The 22,686-nt window shown below is 42.6% G+C and overlaps 1 protein-coding gene across 1 annotated transcript in view; it reads left to right on the forward strand.

Annotated features, from left to right (window-relative positions):
* Positions 1 to 339: 339 nt before the first annotated feature.
* The window catches only part of LOC117501387 (CD151 antigen-like), a 114,594-nt gene continuing 92,247 nt past the window's right edge, over positions 340 to 22,686 (forward strand). Inside the window, exon 1 of the mRNA XM_034160273.1 lies at positions 340 to 479. The gene's annotated coding sequence lies outside the window, so the exon portion shown is untranslated. The remainder of the gene's footprint in view (positions 480 to 22,686) is intronic.

The following is a 22,686-nucleotide window of genomic DNA, read 5'->3' on the forward strand; positions in this document are numbered from 1 at the left end:
GTAGCGTAAATCAAAAATTGCAATCATAATTCATAATTCATTTTATTGTGTGAAATAGTATATACATAGTATAATAAAAGCACACATCAGTAATACAGTGTGACATGGAATACTGTTGTAAATCAATCCTGCCTGGGGGTTTGTGTTCTGCTTCTACACAGGAGGATTGAATTCGATTGGTCTGCGTGTCTTCTGTGAGCTCACTGAGGCCCCCAGCAGGCTGAACGCGGCGCTGCAGCCACAGAGGAAAAAGTGGCCTCAGGCTAAAAAAAAAGAAAGAAAGAAAGAAAAAAAAAAAGTTGTGGGAGGAGTCAGCAGCGAAGACAAAAGCATTTTTTTTTCTCCGCCACTCAACATAAAAAAAAAGAAGTGATAAGGACCGCGGGACGTAGGCTGAAAACTGAAGCCGTTCAGGACTGTTATCTTGTGTTTGTGATTTCTTTGGTTTTCGTGGTGACAGAATCTCAGACACGCAGCAGGTACGTGAACCCGGAAGCGCCGAGTCGTGGCTCCGCTTCGTCTTTATTCCGCATTTTTATCCTGTTGTCCGTCAAAACATCGCTTAGTTATTTTAGTTGGTTAGTTAGTTAGTTTTTCCCAGCAGAGTTATCGTCTGCTCTTTTCCGCTGCCTGCTAGCGGCTAAGCTAGGTCGTGATTTAAAAATCACAGACGGAACAAACTCAACATTATTTGAGTTACTCTGTAACTGTACATTCTAATAGTCACACGGTTACCTGGGAGGAAGTTTGTTTCTGATTTATCACTACTCTTCCACTTCTTCATTTTCTGGGAAATAACCTGTGAAAAACTACAATTATCAAGTAAATTTTATTTATTGACCAATATAATCCTGCTGTGAATATTTAGCTGCTTTTTTCAGTGCGTTGTTCATTTGATTTTCTTTAGGTGAGTTGGCTTTCTGCAACAAGTTTCTTTTTAATTTGCTATCTTTATTCCCTTTTGTATGAACAAAGGGAAGAGTTTAAGGAACAGACCTGATGGAGTCATGTCACAGTAATAAGTGAGTAATAACTGACACATCTTGCTGTCTGTGGACCTGTAAGATGTTTCTGGGTTTTGGTGGCTTCCCTCACAAGTTGACATCTTGCACATTTTCACCAGAGTACCAAACTCTTTGATATCTTAATGATTGATATGATGTTTCAGACATATTCCTTGACTTGGAAATCTCCATGTATCCATGTCTCAACAATAACAATAATCCATATATTTCATTTACCTAATTAATGTGATATGAAAAACAGTGACTGCATAAAAAAAGCGTATCATTTGCTCAAATGTTGACAACCTTACCACTGACAGGTGACACTTTTCTGCAGAAGGCTTTTATAAAGTACAGTTAAATTATTTGGACCTTTGACATTTTGACTCCAAAATCAATAGACTTTATGGGGTCAATACACCTAAAACACACACACCATTTTTGGTGACTGCTGGGTAGTTAAAATTATTGCATTCATAACATTTTTACAAAGTACTCTCCAGTGACCTTGACGTTTGACCTTTTAAATGGCTCAGTGTTGTAATGTTTTTGTTTTAAGGCCTTGAATTAAAGCTGACAGTCGACTTGACCATATCTTGATTGGTACTTTGCAGCTTGGTTATGTGGTCTAAAAAGGAAAAACAAAACAATCATTGTGGAACTGACTGTAGATCTTTTGATTCATGTGCCCTCTGATGTCAGACACAGCAGTTATGAGGGCCACACCTGCCATGACAACAAAGTTTGCTCAAAGATATATTCCCTCAGAAAATAACACGATAAACAATATCGCCAACGTCATTTTCAGATCATTTTCTGCCATAGATATAATGATAAAGTAAGTCTCTTCAGCTGCTCACTTGTTTGCACTTGGGGTTGCCACAGTGGATCTGAAGTGGATCTGCATGTTGATTTGGCACATGTTTTACACCGGATGGCCTTCTTGATGCAACTCCACAATTACATTGAGAAATGTGGCAGCCGTGGGGTTTGAACCAGGAACCTTCCACGCGGAAAGCGCATTAACCACTTCCTTGCGAAGCACAAATAACTTTTAATTCTTAAGAATATTCAACAGTGGATTTGAAATGTGAAAAATAAATTAAAATATCCTAAATCAGTAATTCATATTTCAAAAGTCTGGTATGGGCTTAGCCTGATTTATGCTTCGCTGTCTCCACAGCCTCATAGCAATGCAGAGCTCTCTGCATCTCTGCAAACCCTCTCTGAGCCTCTCTGTAGCAGGGCTGGGCAACTTGTTCCAGAAAGGGCCAAGGGGGTGCAGGTTTTCTTTGCAGCCACTGACTCCACCAGGTGATTCCACTGATTAACTGATTCCATCTGCTCAAAGTGACATTAATCAATGAAATCACCTGGAAATCAGTGGCTGCAAAGAAATCCTGCACCCCCTTGGCCCTTTCTGGAACAAGTTGCATTTTTTGTAATCTAATTATTCAAGTCATTGTACAGAATTAAAACCACTGACAGCTTAAAGAAGCTGCCTCTCAGTCTTTACGTTGAGATTTAAGCACATTCAGAGAAACTAAGCAGTCCAATTGTAAAATATTTTCCAGATTGTTCCATGCAGTGGGGGCAGAATAACCAAATGCCTTTTTCCCAAAGCTCACTACGAACATAAGTAATGTTCACAAGAACGCAAGGAGTATTGTCTAGTACTCCTTAGCATAGTAAGGAGACATAGGTAAGATGGAAGCAAACCTTAAATCTCCTTGTACAGTTGTGCTCAAACGTTTACATACCCTGGCAGAATTTTTGCTTTTTTGGCCATTTCTAAGAGATTATGAATGACAACACAAAAACTTTTTTTGACTCATGGTTAGTGGTTGGGTGAAGCCATTTACTGTCAAACAACTGTGTTTCCTCTTTTTAAATCAGAATGACAAGAGAACTACCCAAATGAACCTGATCAAAAGTTTACATCCCCCTGTTCTTAATACTGTGTGTTGCCCCCTTTAACATCACTGACAGCTTGGAGTCTTTTGTGGTGGTTGTGGATGAGGCTCTCTGATGGTGAAGCTGCCACTGAATATGTTTCAGACTTTATTTACATCAATTACAAAGAAATACAAACAGTATGACCCTCTGTGGTAAATCTGCATGGAGTAGATAGTTCTCAAAAACTGAGTGGCTGTGCAAGAAGGAGAAGAGTGAGGAAAGCCACCAAGACACCCAGACAACCCAGAAGTTACAGGCTTACGTGGCTGTGACTGGAGAAATTATGCACAGTGCAAGCTTTACATTTTGCATCAGTACTCTTAGCTTCATAGTGGAGTAGAGCAGAGAAGGATTTTCTTTCACCAAAACAGATCAAATCCAGGCTTGCATCTCAGATGTACCTTCTAGCAATTTGTAGCTAAACTTTCAGGTCTTCTTTTTAAGAAAATCCTCCTCTATACAACTTCATCATGAAGATGGATAACTGGAGATACAAAATGCAAAGCTTGCACTGTGCACAACCACCACAAAAGACTCCAAGCTGTCAGTGATGTTAAAGGGGGCAACACACAGTATTAAGAACAGGGGGATGTAAACTTTTGATCAGGTTCATTTGGGTAGTTCTCTTGTCATTCTGATTTAAAAAGAGGAAACACAGTTATTTGACAGTAAATGGCTTCACCCAACCTGCGGGCTGCTTGGGGGGGGGGTCTCTGGTGTCGGGGGGACCTCGTGTGCTTCCTGGCCCGGGGAGTGGGTCTTGCCTCTTTCCTGGGGGCTGGACCCCGCCCTCATGTGCTGGTGGTCCCTGCCTGTGCTCTGGGTTTAGTTGTGGTGGCTCCTTTGCACCCCGCCACCGCCGCCGCTCATTCCTCCCTCCGGGGCTGTGGGCGGGGTGGTGCGGTTGTGCCCCCCCCCCCCCCCCCCTTGGTGGGCCCTGCCGGCGCCCTGCGTGCTTTCCTCAGGTGTGGGGTTACTTCCTGTGCCTCCGTTTGGGGGGGGGGTGTCGGGGTGCGTTCCGGAGCTATCGGGCCGCTCCCTTGTTGGTCCGTCGTGCTGCCCCGGTGGCTCTGGTGGCTGCCCTTCCTGGCCCCTGTGCCCCTCCTCTTCCCTTTTTCGCCTGGTTCCTCCTGGGGCCCTGCGTCCTGGGCTCTTTCCGTCGTCGCTTGCGGTCGGCCGTATGGCTTCCAGACGTGCCGGAGTGGTCCATGTCTTATGGTAGGGTTCTGTACTTTTATCTTGGCCCAACACACCAGCCACAGTAGTGATTGGATATTTAGCTGTGATCTGGGTCTCTGTGTGTGGATGGTTACATGTTCGTGGCCAACACCACAATTCGGTTTTGGGTGCTCTCAAGGGGATCAAGACTCTGGTGTACTAGATTAGGGAATGAATGCTCACTAACTAGACAACAGACTGTCGCTGTCACTGTTTGTTCATGTATGGTGGTTTGTTCCGGCATGTTTTATGTTGGGGCCCCGTCTCCTCGGTGTCTCACTTCACAGTTATTGTCTTCACCACTTGTCTTTTGTTTTTTTGTCTGTCTTTGTGTTGTTTTGGTGGTCGGTCCCTCCTGATAGAAGTTGTCAGTTGGCTTTGAGTAGGATCTTGTAGGGTGATTGGGAAGGGCGGATGGGGGTCACACACGCACACCACATTCACTCACACACTACATACCTTCTGTCCTGCAAGAATAAATTGCATATATATGTATTAATGTTCATAAATGGTTCTGCCTGTGTGGCTTTTACCATCACTATATATGCAGACAGAGGAAGAGAAAAAAAAAATGCACCTTTTACGTGATGTCACTACGTGCTCACGCACCCACAGCGGTTCAGCCAATCGTGATGCATGTTGTTGTAATTTAAGCCTTCCACATCTCCCCTTTGGGAGAGGAGGCTAACACACTGGTACGTCCTCGTACTTTGCAACTCTATTTTAATTGTTTGACCTGTATCATTGTACTAAGCTAGATACCTTTTTAGACCTGGGAATCATCCGCCATTTGGGGCATCAGCTACTCGCTATGTGAGGAATTGTGCTTTCGGAATTGGTGAACTCTGTTTGGTTAGCAGCTAACTTCGCTGGGCGTTAGCTGCGCCCATTCACTATAATGTATCCCAATGCTAATACTGTTCCAAAGTTGGCTTTATCGGCTTTATCTTTGAATATTTTGGATTCATACTTTATATCATGTTTTCCATGTACTTATTAGGATATTGTGAATGTGTACACTGAACAGAAATGTGAATTTATGAAGAAAGCTAGCTGGTATTCCTTTGTTTGGACACTGAATAGATGTTCAGTCTCACTGTTTATACACAGGCCAGGTGCCTTCAGTACCGATATGATGCCAAGCCGAAACAGCATTAACAACATCTTCAAAACATCAGTCCATTGTGTGGTTGGAGGCAAACAGCTGACCTCTCCCCCTCTCATTCGCGCTCATTTTATTTGCACATAAACTGTGCTGTGCTTATGAACAATTTGCAAACTTTGCTGGCACACAGACTTGGTGCTCATGGACTTTTAAAATGCCTTTTACTGCCGAAGTGGCAGACTCTGAGAAAAGCTGATTGTGATCTTGCTGTTGTCATTTTTTGGACAGTTGTGACTGTTGTGTTTTGAAAGAAATATTGTGAACTACAAGTAATTATCAGAACAAGTGCACATGATTACTTCACAACTTGATTACGTAAACGATGGTAAAAACTTGTTTCGAACCCCGGGCAACATTTTTCTATTTTCTTTTTCATGAAACTTCTCAGCGTCTTTGAGATATCCATTTTCTGCAGAATTGTATATATTGTAAATATGACCTTTTGCACAGTAATAAGGCAACAGCCACATAAAAAGGAATACTGTTATCCTTGCTTCATTATAGTGCAACGCGCCTCCCAGAGACAAACCTTATATCTTCTGAATCTGGCCCATTATCATTATAAGAAATTAATAAAACTTTCTTTCTCAAACAGTATGATCCAGTCTGCGGGTGGCCAATGAAGGCCGTCCCACCCGATAATATAACTCGCAATGATGAGTCAGGGGTTTTTGTTATAAATCTCAAGGCAGCATGATAAGCTGTACCAATTTCATGAAGACACTGAGCAGAGGCACGCATGTACAGAACATCACCGTACTCCAGCACTGATTTAAAAAAAAAAAAAAAAAAAAAAAGTGGCAGCAACAAGCCGCTTTTTTACATTCAAACAAAAACACAACTTATTACAAAAGTAAAAACCCAATTTCCGTATCAGTTTTTTCACTAGTTGAAAACGTGCTTTGAAAGTTAGGGAGTCATCAATTAAAATACCCAGATCTTTATAAGAACTAAGAGTCTCTGTGATCCATCCAGGATGGCCACAGCAGGGACGTGTGCTCTAAACTTTCAGTTACTAAAGGTCATGAGTTTGGTCTTTTCAGCATCACGAACAACCCTCAGCTGATGTAGGTTATCCTGAATAACATTAAAAGCATTCTGCAAGTGCTTAATGGCCAGGGCAAGATTAGATGCACAACTGTAAATGACTGTCATCTGCATAGAAATGAACATTAGCATCAGACACATTTTGACTCAGATTATTTATATATAGGGTAAATACTGTTGTATGCAAAAGTTTGGGCACCGCTGATCATTTTCCTGATTTTCCTTTATAAATCATTGCTTGTCTGGATCATAAATTTCAGTTAAATATATTATATAGCAGACAAACACACTGATATTTGAGAAGTGAAGTTAAGTTTCTAGTATTTACAGAAAGTGCAATAATTATTTCAACAAAATTAGGCAGGTGCATACATTTTGGCACCCTTGTCATTTTATTGATTTTAATCGGGTCGGTCACAATCAAGGCTATAGATTCAAAATACAGATATTATGTCAGAAACACTAAATCATATGTCATGAAGATGTACTTTTGCTTTCAGCATCTGCATATGAAAAAAAGTCATGTTGCCGAAAAAATGGTTTGATTAATCCTAATATTTGTATCCTCCTAACAATGTAGCTGTCACATGCCAAAACACAGAACAAATTGCATCTACTTTTCTTTTGGCATGCAATACCATTATGAACACTATTGCTCCACTCAAAGCTATGCATCCTAAACCCAGGCAGGAACCCTGGTTGAATGAAACTGTGCGACAGGCCAGACGTGAGTGTAGGAGGGCGGAGCGCAAATGGAAGAAAGATGGACTGACCGTCTCCTATCAAATTCTTAAAAAACGTTGGAGAAAATTCCAAAATATGGTCAGGTCTGAAAAGGCAAAATACTTTTCCAATCTAATTTCTGATAACTGGGACAAACCTTGTGTTCTTTTTAAAACTATTGGATCTTTGTTAAACCCTGGCCAATCCACCACTTTGGAAGCAACTCAAGTTGTTTGTAATTGCTTTTTAAATTTCTTTTGTGATAAGGTTGCCAGTATTAGGGCTGGGATGACTGTCACTTCGGCCAGTTCAATCATGGCTCACACCTGTTCTGCTGTGTTAGACCGGTTTGAACCTGTGTTATTTTCAGATTTATCAAATATTGTTAAAAATCTCAAACCTTCATTTTGTCCCTCAGACTGTATCCCCCCACGACTCTTTAAAGAGGTCTGGGGAACTATCGACCCTGATGTTGTTTTGGTCAACAGCAGCCTTATGTCAGGAAAAGTTCCTGCATTTTGTAAGCAGGCTGTAGTTGAGCCTCTTTTAAAGAAAGCGAGTCTTGATAACTCTGTTATCTCTAATTATAGGCCCATATCTAAGCTTCCTTTTATTTCAAACATTTTGGAAAAAGCTGTTTTTGTACAACTACAAGAGTTTTTAGAAACGAACAACATTTTAGACAGTTTTCAATCAGGTTATAAATTATTTCACAGCACGGAGTCTGCACTTTTAAAGGTTTTTAATGACCTGTTTTTAATCACTGATTCTGGTGATTCCCCTGTTTTGGTGCTTTTAGACTTGACTGCTGCCTTCGACACAGTTGACCATGCAGCTCTTTTATCTCTTCTTGAGAACTGTGTGGGTGTCAGGGAGACAGCCTTGGACTGGTTCCACTCTTACCTTACAGGCCGTTCATTTACTGTCAGGCTGGGAGAGTCCACCTCGTCTTCTGTTCCTCTGAACTGTGGAGTCCCCCAGGGTTCTATTCTTGGGCCTATTCTCTTCACTCTATACCTTCTCCCGTTAGGTCAGGTGTTTAGAAAACATGGCATATCTTATCATCTTTATGCAGATGATACTCAAATTTATTTGCCTATTAAGAAGAACTCGAGCAGGCCCCTGACACCCTTGCTTGTGTGCCTGGAAGACGTCAAGGCTTGGTTGGCTCAAAATGTTCTTAGCTTAAATGAGAACAAAACCGAAGTGATTGTGTTTGTTAGAGGATATAAGTTGAATGAAATAAATAATTAGGTCCTATACCTGTTATGATGAAGGCTATAGGTAGCACCGTGTCACGGAGTCTACGTGTGTAGAGTCCGTGACATATAGTTATAAAATAGTACATGGATGGTTCTATGAGTATCCATGATGAAGTGCTCTATCTATATTGAAGAATACAGTTTGTTAAGCCTTATAACCAAAACATATACTAATTGTTTTTAAGTAAATAGTAAAATAAATGACTCTTGTATTAAGGATATCCTTTCTATTGTAGAGTCTGTGACGGTCAAAATGTGAGTTTGCCTCTTCGTCTTAATATTGTCACCAAAAAAAAAATTGGCTAGAGATACATGAATAAAATTTTGGATTATATTGCACTAGACATTGGTCTTCCTAATGGGTCTCAATTCAAAGAAAAATACTTACTTTGATTTTTGTCTTAAGGTGACACACCTTAAGACACCTTGATTGTGACTGACCTGAATACATTTAGCACTAATTATTGGAACACAAAGTTGGTTTGGTAAGCTCATTGACCCTTGACCTCCTTACACAGATGAATCAAGTCATGAGAAAGGGTATTTAAGGTGGCCATTTACAAATGTTTCTCCTCTTTGTATCTCTTCTAATGAGTGGCAACATGGGAGTCTATAAACAACTCTCAAATGACCTGAAAACAAAGATTGTTCAACATCATGGTTTAGGGGAAGGATACAAAAAGCTATCTCAGAGATTTCAGCTGTCAGTTTCCACTGTGAGGAACATAGTGAGGAAATGGAAGACCACAGGCACAGTACTAGTTAAGGCCCGAAGTGGCAGGCCAAGAAAAATCTCTTTTAAAGCCTGGCTCACATGGCAAGATATCGGACCCATCTTCCCCTTCCGACAATCTTAAGGACACCCCAACAATCGTGATGATGCTAAAGATAATCTTATCAGATTTTCCTGACGTGTGTGGTGTGAGCGCTCTGATCTGCTCAGAAGAACGTCTGGAGTGCTCCGATCGCAAATTGGGAATATTCAACATGTTGGATTGTCTTGGCCCGATATCCCAGTGTGTGTTTTGTCCCCCCGACCACAAACGAGGACACAGCCTGCTGAATGTGACATGCAACCAATCAGAAAGCGAGGTGACGGACGTATGGACCGGAAAGTAAAATGAAACAGCTGTTGTGACTTACCAGAATGTTCGGTGGTTGTGCTGTCTCCACTCCTTTAAAGAACCGCTTTCCTTTTTGCGTTGTTTTTTTCCCTTGGTTTTAAATAGTCCACAAACTATCTCTGTCTGTTTACTCTGAAGTCACGTTGAATCTCAAGAGATTTTGCGAGATTTTGTGTCTGACCTGGGAATGTTCGTATGTGGTGTGTTGTTTTTATCGTGTCGCTGAACACTACACACTGTACAACCAAACCTGTCAGATCTATGATTTTTTTTTTTTTTTTTATCTCCACGTTTGTGGTCTCTCAGGTTTTGGAAACCTACAGACAATTTTAAAATCCTGTCGTGTGAACCAGGCATAAGCTGAAGCGAAGGATGGTGAGAACAGTCACAGTCAACCCACAGACCTGCTCCAAAGACCTACAACATGATCTTGCTGCAGATAGTGTCTCTGTGCATTGTTCAACGATACAGCGCACTTTGCACAAAGAGATGCTGTATGATGCTGTAATGCAGAGGAAGCCTTTTCTCTGTAAACACCCCAACCAGAGTCGCTTGAGGTATGCTAAAACACATTTGGACAAGCCAGCTTCATTTTGGAATAAAGTGCTGTGGACTGATGAAACTGAACTTGAGTTATTTAGAAGTAACAAGGGGCGCTATGCATGACTGAAAAAGGACACAGCATTTCAAGAAAAACACGTGCTACCTACAGTAAAATTTGGAGGTGGTTCCATCATGCTGTGGGGCTGTGTGGCCAGTGCAGGTACTGGGAATCTTGTTAAAGTTTAGGGTCACATGGATTCCAGTCAATATCAGCAGATTCTTGAGAACAATGTTCATGAATCAGTCACAAAGGTGAAGTTGTGCCGGGGCTGGATCTTTCAACAAGACAACGACCCTAAACACTGCTCAAAATCTACTAAGGCATTCATGCAGAGGAACAAGTACAATGTTCTGGATTGACCATCTCAGTCCCCAGACCTGAATATTATTGAAAATCTGTGGTGTGATTTTAAGCGGGCTGTCCATGCTCGGAAACCAACAAACCTGAGATGTTTTGTAAAGAAGAATGGTCCAAAATACTTTCAACTAGAATCCAGACCCTCAATGGAAGCTATAGGAAGTGTTAAGAGGCTGTTATTTCTGCAAAAGGAGGATCTACTAAATATTAGGGATGTCCCGATCCGATCACGTGATCAGAAATCAGGCCCGATCACGTGGTTTCAGACTTGATCGAAATCAGACATTGCATCCCGATCAGGAATCCAATATAGATTTCATCCTCATTTTGATCAGCGCTATTTCAGGCTCATTATTGCAGATTAATGGGCCTTTCACGTGTCGGAAGCATCAGAGGTGTGAGACGCGTTGCTATTTAGAGGCGCCAGAAGTGACGCTTTAGCTCGGCTTTTGACGTGATGCTTCTGACGAGAGCGCGCATTGCCGCTTGTCGGCAGGCTGACGTGGTCAAAGTTCAAACAGTTTTTTTTTTTTTTTTTTTTTTTTTTTAATTGAACAAAAGAAAAAACATAAGTTCAACCGGACAGAGGTGGGGGGAGTTACGCGCGGAAAGTTTCTTTCGCAGAACTGCTGTTGATGTGTTTACGCGCTCAGCCTGATGCCTCGATGGAATGACAAGAGGATGATGGACACTTTCGCACTGAAACTCTTGCTCAGTCATCCCTCTGTGCGCAGCAGGACCCGGTGCTGACCAAGTCCTCAGGACGACGATCTGTCATCTGATTAACAAAAAGAAAAAAAAAACAAATTGTCCTGTGATCGTTTGTCTGCAAAACGGAGGGAGAGATGGTGTGCACGAGCGACGTGCACACTCATCACATTTAGGAGCGCGTCTTAAAGAGCTTCTGTCTTCATTCACGTTCACTGCGCTGCTCTGAACTTGTTGAACCCTGATAAATCATCAGAGGGACACTGAGGACTGAGTTAAGTGCTAAATAATAGAATAAGGTGATTAAGTATCAGATCGGGACTCGGTATCGGCAGATAATCAAAATCAGATGACTTGGAATCGGATCGGGTGACTGAGCAAGAGTTTTGGTGGGAAAGTGTCCACCATCCTTTTGTCATTCCATCGAGGCATCAGGCTGAGCGCTGCTGTAAACAAACAGCAGTTCTGCAAAAGAAACTAAGCGCATAACTCCCCCCACCTCTGTCCGGTTGAACTTATGTTTTTTTTTTCTTTTGTTCAATGAAAAAAAAAAAAAAAAAAAAAAAAAACTGTTTGAACTTTGACCACGTCAGCCTGCCGACAAGCGGCAGTGCGCGCTCCCGTCAGAAGCGTCACGTCAAAAGCCGAGCTAAAGCGACGCTTCTGACGCCTCTAAATAGCAACGCGTCTCACGTCTCTGACGCTTCTGACGTGTGAAAGGCCCATTAATCTGCAATAATGAGCCTGAAACAGCGCTGATCAAAATAATGAGGATAAAATGTATATCGGATTCCTGATCGGGATGCAACGTCCGATTTCAATCAAGTCTGAAACCACATGATCGGCCCGATTTCCGATCACGTGATCGGATCTGGACATCCCTAGTTTATTACAGTACTCGCTAGCCTTTATATCAAATATGACAGTGAGCTTATATTTACACATAAACGAAACTGTGTTTGCAGCTAGCTAGACCAGCCGCTGATGTTGCATTACTGCTCAGCTCTGATTGGCTGTCACCCCCGCCCCTTTAAAAAAACATAATGAAACAGAATGTGACTTTTTCACCTCTTAAAATAGGTCAATTTAACCATCTCTGGACTTTTCCAAGGTCTGTGTTCCAAGAATGAGCAGCACGGTGGCTTAGTGGTTAGCACTGTTGCCTCACAGTTTGATTCTCACTTGTGTCCTTTCTGTGTGGAGTTTGCGTGTTCTCCCCGTGTTTGTGTGGGTTCCCTCTGGGTGCTCTGGTTTCCTCCCACATCCCAAAGACATGCAGGTTAGGTGGACTGGAAACTTTATAATTGCCCAGGTCTTCCTTGCAAAAGAGATCTCAGTCTCAGTGGGACTAACCTGGTTAAATAAAATAAATAAAAAATGTTCCCTGTGAATTTGAAAACCCTGGCAGAGTAGTACTGGACTTCTGCTGAGCACAGACAAACGGACGGACACATGCAAAGTGTTCACAATACCCGATGGCCGTATTTTGGCCTCGGGTAAAAATGAAAAGCATTTTTATAAAATTCTTCAAATCCTTGTTGAAAATACACCTTAATTCATGTGTTGAAGCTGTTTTGGTGTGAGAAATGGGTTAACAAAAGTCTTGAGGTCACAAAAGCAGTGACATATGACGTCAATTGTAGATCAGTGTACGAGGTCTGTTAGAAAACTATCTGGCCTTTTTATTTTTTATTTTTAAAAACTATATGGATTTGAACCATGTGCGCTTGCATCAGCCAAGCTTGAACCTTCGTCGGTTGTGTCATTCGCCTGTGGGTAGGCTTTGAGTGAGCACTGGTCCTCCCCCCTCATCGGATTTTCATTGTCAGGGAAATGGCTGAGCGACTGGAGCAGCGCTGAATCAAATTTTTCCAGAAACTGTGAGAGACAGCCAGGTGGAAACCATTCGGAAGATTCAGACGGCTTTCGGTGAGGATACTCTGGGCGTCACACAGATTAAGGAGCATTACAACTGGATTAAAAATGGCCCACAGCGGCGGAGGGCGCGCCGTGCTCTGAGCGGCCATCGACAGGCTGAAATGACCAGATCATTTCCAAACTGAAGGCTGTGTTGATCTGTGACGTCGTCTGACTACTAGAGAAATTGCAGAAGAGGTGGACATCAGCACTTTTGCGGCACATTCCACTGTTACAGGAGATTTTGTCATGAAAGATGTGTGGAGGAATTTGTGCGTCTGGACGGAGCCGCAGTGGCGCACAACAAAAAACACCTCCGTGTTGGAAGTCTCACAGGACATGTTGTGACATGTCCAGTTGTTACACAATTTCTTGGATACTCACTCGACTGAAAAGCCACCGAAAGCCGTCTGAATCTTCCGAATGGTTTCCAACACGGATGTGCTTTTTGTTGCGCGCCATGAGCGGCTCCGTCCCGACGCGCGAATTCTGCCGCACGTCTTTCATTACAAAATCTCCTGTAACAGTGGAATGTGCCGCAAAAGTGCTGATGTCCACCTCTTCTGCAATTTCTCTGGTAGTCAGACGACGTCCCGGATCAACACAGCCTTCAGTTTGGAAATGATCTGGTCGTTTCAGCCTGTCGATGGCCGCTCGGAGCACGGCGCGCCCTCCGCCGGCGTGGGCCATCTTTAATCCGGTTGTAATGCTCCTTAATCTGTGTGACACTGATAGAATCGTCACTGAAAGCCGTCTGAATTTCCGAATGGTTTTCACCTGGCTGTCTCTCACAGTTTCTGGAAAAATTTGATTCAGCTCTGCTCCAATCGCTCAGCCATTTCCCTGACAATGAAAATCCGATGAGGGGGGTGGACCAGTGCTCACTCAAAGCCTGCCCACAGGCGAATGACGCAACCGACAGGCGTGAAAAAACTCACGCATGCGCACGAAGGTTCAAGCTTGGCTGATGCAAGCGCACATGGTTCAAATCCATATAGTTTTTTTAAAAAAATAAAAAGGTCGGATAGTTTTCTAACAGACCTCATATAATGATATTAATAATGATGAGAGTAATGTCCCAAATGAAAATGTGGTATTTCACATATGGAGTGAAAATGAGAAGAAATGACACACAATGCACACCATATCAACTTTCATTCATTCGTTCAGTCATTCGTCCATTCACTCCATTGTCACAAATTTACTTCTTTATTGCCCTTGAGCACCATTCATATCCATCACTGATGTTCCCTTTGATACCAGAAATAAGTAACACAGAGGGATTTGTGATTATTTTGAAATAGTCAGACAGACAAAAACAGTTCTGATCATTTTTTTTTAAATAGTCAGAGGTGAAGGTCAAGTGGTTAAAGTAGTGGTCTGGTGACCAGAGGATCCTCTGTTCAAAACCCCATCAGAGAAGAATATGGCTGCAGGCTCTTTCACCCTTAATGTGTTGTGAGCACATTGCATGGCAGCATCCTGATGTCAGTCAGGAATGTGAGGTATCACTGTAAGTCACTTTGACCAAATGCAGTCATTTGTTTGTCAAACAGAAACTAACAGTTATGATCATTTTAAAATAATCAGACTAATGTTAAGTCACTTTAGTAAAACACAGAAACAAACGGACATACACACTGATGAAATCAGCTCTTTCTCCATGCCGTGGAACAGCTGATCCCTACCAAACATTAACTTAATGCTCATTTGAAATGCTCTATAAATATATGTATGTATAAACAAATACTTAACATGATTTAAAACAACTGGATTTTCAATTTCAGTTTATTTATTTATACAGCACAAAATCACAGCAAAGTTGCCTCAAGGCACTTCACACAAGCAAGGTCCAACCCCACCAACCACCCAGAGCAAGAACACAGGCGACAGAGGTAAGAAAAACTCCCTCTGAGGAAGAACCCTCAAGCAGACCAGACTCAAAGGGGTGACCCTCTGCTTGGGCCATGATACAGACAATTATTTCAGTTAAATTTATTTTCATTTATATAGCGCCAAATCACAACAGAGTTGCCTCAAAGTGCAAAGAGATCTGCTCTTTGGCTCAAACCACCCCCTTGAACACAAGCTCGGGGTGATCAGGACTCTTCAACTCAGAGCCCTACAGGTGCCCACAACTACAGAGGGAAGGGCTAAAGAACAACAACTGGTCCGGAAAGCCCTCACAGTATGTGGGTACCCACGATGGTCCCTGGACAAAGTGCGGAAGTCCCAGAGAACAAAGAGACCAGATAGACAGGAGACAAGAAAAAGAGGAGTGTCTGTCCCTTATTTAGCAGGAGTAGGGGAAAAACTACAGAGGATCTTCAGACAGCACAAAATCCCAGTTTACTTTAAACTGGTTAACACCTTGAGACAGAAATTAGTTCACCCTAAGGACAGGATCCCTAGTTACAAACAGAGCAATGTAGTGTATTCTATCAGATGTCAGGAAAACTGTAATGAACACTACATAGGTGAGACTAAGCAACCTTTACACAAAAGGCTATACCAGCACCGCAGAGAGGGCGCCAGTGGACCTCAGTCTGCAGTTCATCTCCACCTTAAAGACACTAACCACACATTTGAGGACAAGGAAGTTAAAATCTTAGCCAGAGAGAAGAAATGGTTTGAGAGAGGTCAAGGAGGCATTCTTTGTGAAACAGTTGAAACCCAGCCTTAACTGGGGAGGGGGTCTGAGACACGCTTTATCCCCTGTTTACAATGGGGTACTCAGGTCAAAGCAGTTTCAGTCTTTTGTTCATGGTAATGAGTCATTTATGTCATCAGGAGAGTCGTCTGTTCCATCATTAGGAGGGGCAGCTGCCCTGTCATTAGGACGGTGCTAACTAGAACACAATAGGTGCTAATTAGAGCTATTGTTTAGTCACTAGCCTATAGCAGTCTGCCTCTCGGTAGGAGGGGTCTGGTTAGGTATAAAACTCCAGCTTTTGTGGCTTCTGTTTATGCTTCTCTACAAGAGTCAGAAGTCAGACTACCAGAGCAAGAATTTTAGCTGAGGAAGTTTCTGCGATTTGAAGCGAAACGTCCTTGCGTCAAGCAACCCAGTCCAGTCGAAGATTCAAGCTTCTCTACTACCGTTAGTAGCAGAACCTTAAAATCTGATCTCACTAGGACAGGAAGCCAGTGAAGAGACGCCAAAATGGGTGTAATGTGGTCAAACTTTCTGCTTCATGTCAAAAGTCTGGCTGCAGCATTTTGAACCAATTTGAGACCCCTAATGCTAGACTGCGGTAAACCAGAAAATAGAACATTGCAGTAGTCCAATCTAGAAGAGATAAATGCAGGGATCAGAGTCTCAGCATCAGCCATAGACAGGATGGGACGAATCTTCGCTATATTTCGCAGGTGGAAGAAAGCAGTCCTAGTAATATTTCTAATGTGGAGGTCAAAGGACAACGTAGGATCAAAAATTACCCCAAGGTTCCTCACTTTGTCAGTGTGATGTATGACAAACGAGCTGAGGCTGAGCATTAACTGGTCGAATTGATGCCGATGTCTCACTGGACCAAGAACCATCATTTCAGTCTTATCAGAGTTTAAATGTAGGAAGTTTCTAGACATCCAACTTCTCACAGCTGCAAGGCAATCTTCTAAGGATTTTATGTGAACGAGATTACCAGCAGTTATTGGCATGTATAACTATCATCTGCATAGCAGTGAAAGGTAATCCCAAAACACCGCAATATGTGCCCACGGGAGAAAAGCAGGGGGCCTAAGACAGACCCCTGTGGAACCCCAAATTTCATGTCACTAAGGTTAGAGGTAGTGTTACTGTACAAAACACAGTGAGAACAACTGGTCAGGTATGACGTCAGCCATGCAAGGGCACTCCCAGTAATCCCAAAATGATTTTCCAGACTATCCAATCCACTTTATTTATATAGCACATTTAAACAACAGAACAGTTTCCAAACTGCTGCACATAAAAATGATTATACAACTATACAAAACAATAAACCCACTCAGATACTAATAAATAAATAAACATAAAAACAATAAAACACTAGGCCAAAGACAACAGAGGACCATACAACTCATGCAGAGCTAAAAGCCAGAGAATAAAAGTGGGTCTTCAGACGAGACCTAAAACACTCCATTGTGGGGGCTGTTCGAACGTGGAGAGGCAGAGTGTTCCAGAGTCTGGGCCCAGCCACAGAGAAGGCCCTGTCCCCTCTGGTCTTAAGTCTGGTCCTAGGCACCACAAGCTGTAGCTGGCCCTCAGACCTCAGAGCATACGCTGGGGAGTAAATTTGGAGGAGGTCTACAATATATTGTGGGTCCAGTCCATTTAAAGCTTTAAAAACAAATAACAAAAATTTAAAATCAATTCTAAAATTAACAGGGAGCCAGTGCAAAGACGCAAGAATGGGTGTAATATGTTCATGTTTTTTGCTCCCAGTTAAGAGGCGTGCAGCAGCGTTCTGGACTAACTGCAATCTGTGAAGTGTATTTTGATTAATTCCAAAAAAAAGTGAATTGCAGTAGTCCAGGCGTGAAGAAATAAAAGCATGCATGACGCTCTCCAAGTCAGAAAAGGATAAAATTGATTTAATTTTGGTTAAAAGACGAAGCTGATAAAAGCTGGATTTAACAACCGCCTTGACCTGCCTGTCCAGTTTAAGATCAGAGTCCATAATGATGCCAAGGTTGGTGGCTGTGGGCTTCATGTGTTGACTGAGAGGGCCCAGGTCTAATTGAACTGTGGAACCAACACTGGGCCCAAACACAATCTATCAATCTACTATCGAGTAGAATATGATGATCCAAGGTATCAAACACAGCACTGAGCTCTAACGGCACCAGAACCGTAGTGGTGTCTGAATCCATTGTAAGCAGAAGATCATTCACCACTTTAGTGAGAGCCGTCTCTGTGGAATGATATTTTCTAAAAGCAGACTGCAGTGGCTCAAAGAGATTATTCTCAGTAAGATAGTCTACGAGCTGCTGTGAAACCACTTCTTCCAGAATTTTATAGAAAAATTATAGATTTGTTATCGGCCGATAGTTTGTCAATACACTAGGGTCAAGATTAGGTTTCTTAAGTAATGGTTTAATCACTGCAGATTTGAAACATTTAGGAACAGATCCAGAAGTTATAGAAAGATTAATAATTTCCAGCACAGTCGACCCAAGAGTGGACCACAGGTCCTTAAACAGTTTTGTTGGTATAGGATCAAATAAACAGGTTGTGCTTTTTGTTGACATTACGAGTTTTGTCAGCATGCCTAGTGAGATACTATCAAAATCTAGGTAATACCTCAGTAGTGGCGCCCACCTCAATAGCAGGGTGTAGTGGCTGGATTAAGGCATGCTGGGATATGTTTAACCTAATGTCTTCTGTTTTCTTCCCAAAGTAATCCAGGAAAATTTGTGCTGTAAAAGGAGAGCGAACTACAGGTGGTTGTCCATGAATAAGTGTTGCCACCGTGTCGAACAAGAACTTTGAGTTATGCTTGTTTTTGTTGATCAAATCAGAGTAGTAAGTCCGCTTTGTAGCCAATAATGCATGCTTATAGTCTAAGATAGCATAACGCCACGCAAGGTGAAATACTTCTACTTTTGAACAATGCCATTTCCATTCTAGACCTCTTGCTTTATGCTTGAGGTCACGCAGATAATCATTGAACCAAGGTGACTGTGATTTGGGGGAGCGTAGTTTTAACACAGGTGGTGCAATCATGTCGAGTGTAGTTTTGAGCACTGAGTTTAAACTATCCACAAGTCTGTCTACTGACTGGGTATTTGTCAAATGTGAAGCTCAGACATCAGGCAGTGTAGCTTCGAGTTCAGTCTTAGTTGAGGAGTTGATGCATCGCCGTAATGATATATAAGGTTGTTGTTCCACTAAACACGGCAGCGAAACTGTAAACTTAATAAGTGAGTGATCAGACACCACTGATGTAAGAGGCATGATGTCAATATTCGTGACAGCAATACCACGTGCGAGAACCAGATCCAGGGTATTCCCACTAATGTGCATCGAGTCCCGAATGCATTGCCGAAATTTTAATGCATCCACAATTTCCGTAAATGATTTGCAGAGGGGATCAGAAGGCTTATTTATATGAATGTTAAAGTCACCAATGATCAGAATGTTATCTACACTAGTTGACAAGTTAGAGATGAACGCACCAAATTCATCTAAGAATTCAAAATATGGGCCAGGAGGCCTAAATACAGTGACAAAGTAATATGACTGATTTTTATTCTTCTGACTTTGGCAGTGCATAATATCCTGACCAAAGTGGAGAGTCAGATGCTCAAACGAGTTATATTTGTAACCCCCAACAGCTAATAAGCTAAACCTAGATTTATAAATAAGAGCAAAACCCCCCCCTTGTTTCGCATCATGAGGGATGTGATTAAATGTATATGCTGGTGGACAAATACCAACACAAATTACAAAAACAATTCCTAAAAAAATGAATTGAAAGAGTAAAAAGCATATTAACGTACTATGCCAGTATGCTAGCCATACAAAAGGGAAAATAAGTGCGTCTTAACTCTGGACTAGAAAGTCTCCACAGAATCTGACTGTTTTAATGGCGCAGGTAGGTCATTCCACACAACGGGGGCACAATATGAGAAAGCTTTATGACCTGCAGATTTTTTTATTCACCCAAGGAACACAAAGTAGTCCTGCACCCTGCGAATGAAAAGCCTGGGCCGGTACGTAGGGTTTAATTAGGTCAGCTAGGTAGGGAGGTGCCAGTCCGTGAACAATTTTATAGACTAGTAACAGAACCTTAAAATCTGATCTCACTGGGACAGGAAGCCAGTGAAGAGACACCAAAATGGGTGTAATGTGGTCAAACTTTCTGCTTCATGTCAAAAGTCTGGCAGCAGCATTTTGAACCAGTTGTAGACCCCTAATGCTGGCCTGTGGTAAACCAGGATATAGAATATTGCAGTAATCCAATCTAGAAGAAACAACACATGAATCACGGTCTCAGCATCAGCCATAGACTCGATGGGATGAGTCTTCGCTATATTTCACAGGTGGAAGAAAGCAGTCCTAGTAATATTTCTAATGTGGAAGTCAAAGGACAACGTAGGATCAAAAATTACCCCAAGGTTCCTCATCTTTGTCAGTGTGATGTATGACACACGAGCATAGGCAAAGTGTTAGCTTGTCAAATTGATGCCGATGTCTCACAGGACCAAGAACCATCATTTCAGTCTTATCAGAGTTTAAAAGTAGGAAGTCGCTAGACACCCAGCTTCTCACTGATGCAAGGCAATCTTCTAAGGATTTTATGTGGATGAGATTACCAGCAGTTATCAGCATGTATAACTGAGTATCATCTGCATAGCAATGAAAGGTAATCCCAAAACACTGCAGTATGTGCCCAAGGGGGGCTATATAAAGGGAGAAAAGCAGGGGGCCTAAAACAGACCCCTGTGGAACCTCAAATTTCATGTCACTATGGTTAGAGGTAGTGTTATTGTACAAAACACAGTGAGAACGACTGGTCAAGTATGACGTCAACCATGCAAGGGCACTCCCAGTAAGTGCATGCCTAATGCTAACCTTACATGGAGTGCCCTTACATCTGACTCCACTGAACTAAGAAGCTGTTCTAAGTTACGGACACAGCTCTCTAAAAGATCCACCTGATCTTTCATGCAGGATTAACGTAAAACTCCTAAGACGCCTAACGCTGTCTACTTGTAAGTGCAAGTCTGCTTTACCATTTTGAAATACATCATATTTATCAATACCATGTGCAGAGGTTGGCCAATTAGTTCAGGTTTTTAATGACATAAGATTTACTGTCACTTTTACACGATAAGTGGTAAATTCACTGCATTTATATAGTGCTTTTCCATCTGCATCAGATGCTCAAAGCGCTCTACAATGATGCCTCACATTCACCCTGATGTCATACAAGGCACCCACTACACACTGGAAGCAACTTGGGGATTAAGGACCTTGCCCAAGGGCCCTTAGTGATTTTCCAGTCAGGCTGGGATTTGAACCAAGGATCCTCTGGTCTCAAGCCCAACACTTAACCACTAAACCATCACCTCCCTGCACGATACAAGCAAACATGGAGTATGGCAGAGTGTGGAGTATTGTTCTTTTGAGCTTGCTTACGGATGTCTAGGTAGAAATTGTAGAGAATGTTTTGGCTTTTAACTGCGGTGCAGAAAAATAAGTTTGATGCCACAGTGGTCTTGGGGAAATGGAAGAACACACACATCTTTCTGGCATTTTAAAGACTAAATGTTTAACCAAATGGCTGCTAAAAATATTTGCAGATTAGTTGACAGTTACAGTTGTTTACAGCCTTATCTTGACTCAGATGGACCGTCGGGTTCTTAAAGTTGCATTCAGGAATTTTGAATTCAGTTCACAGTAACATGACACACCGTGAGAGACGGAGCTGAGACACACACTCATGCAGTATTCACAGGTGTGGGTGGGGTGGGGTTAGGCCGGAGACACACAGCGGCGGGCGAGTCCGGGCTCGACTGCTGAGTGAGACTGAGGATGACGGCAAAACTGTTCAATTCCATGTCTCCAAGACGTCATGGTGCACACAGGAGGGCCATGATGAACACTCGGTCACTAGTCAAGATGTCACTTACTCAGGCTGAACTAAAATCCTGAGATGGCTCGGATGGATGAGCTTGTATCTGTTTTTCTGCATTCTTAAATACTGGATGAGACATTTACACAGCCATCATCCAGGCTGTGATGATGAACTTCACTGAGTTTTGCCTTTTGAAGCGTTGGAATTTGCACCAGGGAGGTGGGAGGCTGGAACAGCTCTGGTCTCCTACTGACTGCTGAGTCATGGATCTCTGTGCAGATGCATGGAATAGCTCGCCTTTGTCTCACACACAGATTCCGCCTACACTGCTGATGTGATGTTTGCCTCCCTGTGGTCTGCAGTTGCCTGCACCATCTCCTCTGTTCATGTAGTGCAGAGTAAATAGAAGGCAGCTCGAATTTTCTCCAGACTGCTGGTTTGCACAAGTACTTTGATACTATAGTGAAAGAATCTTGATCAGTATTGAAAGTTATCAGAATTTATATAACGGCTGAGTGGATCCTTGTCATTTGATTGGTGCTTTGTGTGTCACGTGTTCACACCTGAGTTTGAAGTGGCTGGGATGAGGATCACCACCTCTAAATCTGAGGCCATGGTTCTCAGCAGGAAACCGATGGATTGCCTACACTGTGTAGGGAATGCAGTCTTGCCCCAAGTGAAGGAGTTCAAGTACCTCAGGGTTGTTCATGAGTGAGGGGACAATGGAGCATGAGATTGGCTGGAGAATTGGTGCAGCAGGGGCGGTGTTGCATTCACTCTATCGTACTGTTGTGACAAAAAGGGAGCTGAGCCAAAAGGTGAAGCTCTCGATCTACTGGTCAGTCTTCATTCCTACTCTCACCTATGGTCATGAGTGTTGGGTCATGACCAGAAGAACTACTAAGACGTTGCTTGGATGGCAGCATGTGTTGGTCCAAAACCTGGATGTACCTTTCAGCATTGATGGTGCCATCACAGATGTGTAAGTTGTCCATGCCATAGGCACTAACACACCCCCATACCATCACAGATGCTGGCTT

This window comes from Thalassophryne amazonica, chromosome 2, assembly GCF_902500255.1.
Source record: "Thalassophryne amazonica chromosome 2, fThaAma1.1, whole genome shotgun sequence".
NCBI classification, from domain to species: domain Eukaryota; kingdom Metazoa; phylum Chordata; class Actinopteri; order Batrachoidiformes; family Batrachoididae; genus Thalassophryne; species Thalassophryne amazonica.